The sequence below is a fragment of the Eubalaena glacialis genome, chromosome 20, assembly GCF_028564815.1.
Source record: "Eubalaena glacialis isolate mEubGla1 chromosome 20, mEubGla1.1.hap2.+ XY, whole genome shotgun sequence".
NCBI lineage: Eukaryota > Metazoa > Chordata > Mammalia > Artiodactyla > Balaenidae > Eubalaena > Eubalaena glacialis.
Window position 1 is genome coordinate 34320774 of NC_083735.1, and position 5937 is coordinate 34326710.

The following is a 5937-nucleotide window of genomic DNA, read 5'->3' on the forward strand; positions in this document are numbered from 1 at the left end:
GCTGACTGCATCCTTCTCTGAACACACCTCTGACCTCGTCATCTGTTCCCCTCATCCTCACTCGCTCTGCACCACCCACACTATCCTCTTTGCTGGTCCTCAAATAAAAGGAAAAGATTTCGTTCCAAATTTGGTCTCATTAGTATCACCATTTGTCAAGTGCCTGGATCACTTTCTCCCCAGATATCCTCCTGGGTCCCTTCCTCTTCACCTACATCTCTGTTCATCCGTGGCCTCATTAGAGAGGCCTCTCCTGGTCATCCTCCTTATCCCGGTACCCATCCCCTTCCCCACCTCCCAGGCACTGCCCTGTAACTCTGTTGTCTTGACTTCTTTGTTTTGTTTTTCTTAAGATTTATTTACTTATTTATTTTATTTTTTTGGCTGTGTTGGGTCTTCGTTGCTGCACGCAGGCTTTCTCTAGTTGCGGCGAGCGGGAGCTACTCTTCGTTGTGGTGCGCGGGCTTCTCATTGCGGTGGCTTCTCTTGTTGCAGAGCACGGGCTCTAGGCGCACGGGCTTCAGTAGTTGTGGCTCGTGGGCTCAGTCGTTGTGCCTCATGGGCTCTAGAGCGCAGGCTCAGTAGTTGTGGCGCACGGGCTTAGCTGCTCCGTGACATGTGGGGTCTTCCCAGACCAGGGCTCGAACCCGTGTCCCCTGCATTGGCAGGAGGATTCTTAACCACTGCACCACCAGGGAAGTCCTACTTATTTGTTTTTATGCCACTTATCACCATCTGATATATTTATTTGTCCCTCCACACTCCCACTAAAAAGCTCCACAAAGCATGGGATTAACAGATACACACTACCATATACAAAATAGATAAACAACAAGGATTTACTGTATAGCACAGGGAACTATATTCAATATCTTGTAATAAGCTATAATGGAAAAGATTTCAAAAAGAATGTATATATATCTTAAATGTATATATATTTTAAAAGAATGTATATATATTTGGTTATATATATATATTTTAAAAGAATATATATATTTAAAAAGAATGTATATATATTTGGTCAAAAATATATATATATATATAACCAAATCACTTTGCTGTACACCTGAAACTAACACAATATTGTAAATCAACTATACTTGAATTTAAAAAAAAAAACCTCTGCAAGATGGGACTCGGTCTGTTCATTGCTGTATACCCAGACTCCAGAGCAGTGCCTGCCTCTTAGTAGGTATTCAATAAGTGTTTGTTGATTGAATGAGCACTTTTTACTCTAGAGAAACGCCCTCAATCACATTTATCTCAGAAGTACCGAGCACGGTCTGTTTAAAGGGTTCAGGCTTTGGGAATCCTAAAACGAGAGACAGGGGCTTTTTGCTGTTACTTTTTTCTCCTGAGCAAATGAAACAACTACAATTATTGTCTTGGGATGGGTGGAAGGGAGGAGAAAATTGACAGATCAAATTTCAAAAATATTATCCCTTACAGCAGTTCTTATGTCCTATTTTCCCAAGAGAGTCCACAGACTTGTAGGTTCTAAAGTAGAGAATGGTTTTTTGGCCAGAGCCAAATGCTATTTCCATGTGGGGCCCTGAGGCCCTGCTCACCACTTGATTTCCTCTCCATCCCGGCCACCTCTGGCTCTCTGCTTTGTACGGTGTGTGAACCTTTCCAGTTCTCCCAATGAGTACTGTGGCTTCTATAGCTCTCAATCCCTCTTCCTCCTTTTCCCCTCCTATGATCAATTTTATAGACATTCAATAAATATTTATTTTTAAAATTGCTCCAGTTAGGAGCCCTGAAAGAGTGCTCAGTGTTATATTCCAAATTCGGCTTTGTTAGTGTCACGATTTGTTAAAATGGTGACAAAACTTAGGATGACCCACTTGTCTCGGTTTGCCCAGAATTTTCCTGGTTTTAGCCTTGAAAGTTGTATCTTAGTAAACCTCTTGTTTAGTAAACCACTTGTATCTTAGTAAACCTCTCAGTCCCTGCCAACCTGGGATGATCAGCCATCCCACATCATAATCGGTCAGTATCCTGTGTAATTTGAAATATCTGACACTTCACTTCAGCAAGATTACAATTTAGGATATTCATCCAAGTTTTCTTGAGCACCTCTATGTGGCGAACAAAGATGAAGCCCCTTCTCCCATGGAGCTTACAATCCATGTTGGCGGGAGGGAGGGTCGGGCAGGGAGCAGGTAATAGGCAATTAACATGTTTCAAATAGTGTTCATACTAAGAAGAAAATAAAAGGCGGTAATGGAACAGAGAGTGCCTGAAGGTTGTTCAGGACTGTGGCTCAAATTATGAGCAGAAAGCAGCCAGGCAGTGGCCGGAACGATGAGACCTGAGCCCTGAAGCAGGTACCTGTGTGCACACCTGTGTCCTAGACAAAGGGGAAAGTGGCAAGAAGTGAAGCAGGGGAATTGGTAGCAGGCGGACACATGAGGCCTTGAAGGCCATGGAAAGGAGCTTGGATTTTATTCTAAGTGCAATGAGAGGGGTTTTTTTTTTTAATTAATTAATTTATCCATTTATTTTTATTTTTGGCTGTGTTGGGTCTTCGTTTCTGTGCAAGGGCTTTCTCTAGTTGCGGCAAGCGGGGGCCACTCTTCATCGCGGTGCACGGGCCTCTCACTATCGCGGCCTCTCTTGTTGCAGAGCACAGGCTCCAGACACGCAGGCTCAGTAGTTTGTGGCTCACGGGCCCAGTCGCTCCGCGGCATGTGGGATCTTCCCAGACCAGGGCTCGAACCCCTGTCCCCTGCGTTGGCAGGCAGATTCTCAACCACTGCGCCACCAGGGAAGCCCCAATGAGAGGGTATATAAGCAAATGAATGACATATGCTGATACACGTTTTAAAAAACTCACTCTTGTCCTATTTGGAGAGTGGCCTTTAGGGTAGAGGTCCCCAACCCCCAAGCCACGGACTGGTACCTGTTAGGAACCAGGCTGCACAGCACAGCAGGAGGTGAGCGGCGGGAGAACGAGCAAAGCTCCATCTGTATTTACAGCCGCTCCCCACCACTCACATTACCGCCTGAGCTCCACCTCCTGTCAGATCAGCGGCGGCATCAGATTCTCATAGGAGCACAAACTGTACTGTGAATTGTGCATGTGAGGGATCTAGGCTGCGTGCTCCTTATGAGAATCTAATGCCTGATGATCTGAGGTGTAGCTGAGGTGGTAATGCTAGCACTGGGGAGAAGCTGCAAATATAGATTATCATTAGCAGACAGGTTTGACTGCACAGAGACCATTATAAATCAATTGCTTGCAGACTCATATCAAAACCCTATCAGTGAGTGGCAAGTGAAAACAAGCTCAGGGCTCCCACTGATTCTACATTCTGGTGAGTTGTATAATTATTTCATTATATACTACAATGTAATAATAATAGAAATAAAGTGCACAATAAATGTAAAGCGCTTGAATCATCCCACAACCATCTCCCCCCCGAACCCAGTCCATGGAAAAATTGTCTTCCACGAAACCGGTCCCTGGTGCCAAAAAGGTTGGGGACCGTTGCTTTAGGGGACAAGAGCAGAAGTGGGGAGGCCACTAGGAGGCTATGGTAGTAATTGGGAAGCAAAATCATGGTAGACTGGACTAGGGTGGTGGCAGCAGAAGCGGTGAGAGGTGATCCAATTCAGAATAAATATCCTGGAGACAGACCAGACAAGACTTGCTGACAGATTGGATGTGGGGTGTGAAAAGAGCAATTAAAAATGACTCCTAGGATTTGGGCCTGATGGCAGGGTGGATTAAATGTCATTAATGGAGATGGGGAAAAGTTAAGGAGAAGCTAGTGGGGCAAGAAGCAAGAGTTTGTAGGACATTTTGTCTTTGAGATGATATATGAGACTAGAGCTCAAGGGAGATCAGGGCTAGAAATATAAAAGGAGTCTTCAAGCTAGACTTCTCATTTAAAAGGGCGAAACTGGACAGAGTGGAAAAGCTGGTTAAAGGATCAAGGCCTGAGGCACTTTCCCACAAGGCTGGAAAGTGGAGGAGGAGCTGGGAACCAGCACACACACAAACAAACCAACACTTGAGAAGGGGTGGCTAGTAAGGAAGAGTGAGGAAGAAGGAAAACCCAGAGCACGGGCTAACTTAGAAGCCAAGTGAAAACAAATTGTTTCCAGAAGAGAGTGAATGAGTGAATCAAATGTTACTGGTTTATCCAAGAAGATGAGGACAGAGAATTGATCATTTTCCTTGGATTTTCTGGCACTGATCTTTTAAAAGTTGACATAACTCATATAGGGATCCCACAATTCCCTAAAGTTGTAACTTTCATTATCCAGAGGTGAATAAAAACTTTTTTTAAATGAGAAATGATCACTCTTCAGAACAAAATAATATGAACATAACCTGGAATAGAGATTGCATAGGAAAAAAGGAGAACAGAGAACATCTAAATGAAGGTGGGGATCAAGGTGTTAAGAAGCTTTAGAATAAAGTTAAAAGGCAAGGGACAAGAGGATAGTGCAAATATTTACAAAAACTTTACAAGTAAAATATACAAAAAAGCGTTAGTAGTAATATTTTAAAAATCTAACAAGTTCATAACAGATAACTACCCCATTAGAAAAATGAACAGGACTTCCCTGGTGGCACAGTGGTTAAGAATCCACCTGCCAATGCAGGGGACATGGGTTCAATCCCTGGTCCAGGAAGACCCCACGTGCTGTGGAGCAACTAAGTCCGTGCACCACAACTACTGAGCCTGTGTGCCACAACTACTGAAGCCCGTGCGCCAAGAGCGCAGCAACGAAGACCCAACGCGGCCATAAATAAATAAATAAATAAATAAGAAAAATGAACAAAGGATATAAATAGGAAACTCAGAAAAGAAGAAATACAAATGTCCAAGAAGCATAACTTAAGATGTACACTGACAGTGTAAATTTAAAAAAAACAAAACAAAACAAAAAAACCCACACAGCCTAATCACAGAAACTTATTATATCTAAATAATTATTCTATTATTGAAAAGGATTTAGAAAGGACTGGATTAGAAGACTGGAAGTATATGTCCCAAAATATTAATAGTGGTTAAACTGGATGGTGAGATAATCATTTATGTTACTTTTCTATTCTCCTTTTATATATTTCTTAGATTTTTCTACAGCAACCATGTATCATTTTGTCAAGCTTTTAATTTATTTATACACAAAGCAATTGCCTGGAATTGGCAGTTGAGTATGAACCCCAGGAGTTACTCTTGTAAGTAAAATATTGCTGATGTCACATTTCCATTTCTTAAGCAGAACTGTAAATTTCTCAGATATAGGTCATCATGTTGTAATGACAGTTGCATTGCTCGTTATCTAGGTTAAGGGCTTCTTAGTGGTTTTTTCACTTTGGCACTGCCGCAAAAGGAGGGGAATAAAACATAAAATATCTTTTGACACTGGTTGGCATATCTGTTAAAAAGTTTAGTATGGGAGGCATTCCTGTGATCGGCAGATTTCATTCCAGGCTCCTGCCGCAGCCTTACAGGACTCCTCTGCAGCATGGACTGCATTGCGGTCTATGTACTCTTCTCGCACCCCATCATCTTACATACCCCACCATCTGAAGTTTTGACTTCAGAGTCAAAACCAGACTTCCCTTCTAGGGAGACGACTGCAGAAAACGTTATGCCTGGGAAGACAGGTACAACGCCTTAGGTTAGGAGTCCAGGTCTTCCCATAGGAACCCCACTGGGTTGTAATCCTGAGGCTCCCATTTCCCGTCCGCCAAATCTAAGCTTGGGTCCACCATCCTTCCCCCGGTCCTGCGCGCTCCAGGCTCCTTTTTCTCTCTCGCCGTTGAGGCCCCGCCCCCCGCCCCGCCCCCCGCCCCGCCCCCGCCCCGCCCCCTGGGGTTCCCCCCGCCCCGCCCCGAGCGCGTGACGTCACTCGCGCGCCGCGCGCCGCCTCCCCCCCGCCCCCAGCCGCGTCAGACGCCCTCATTGTTCAGCC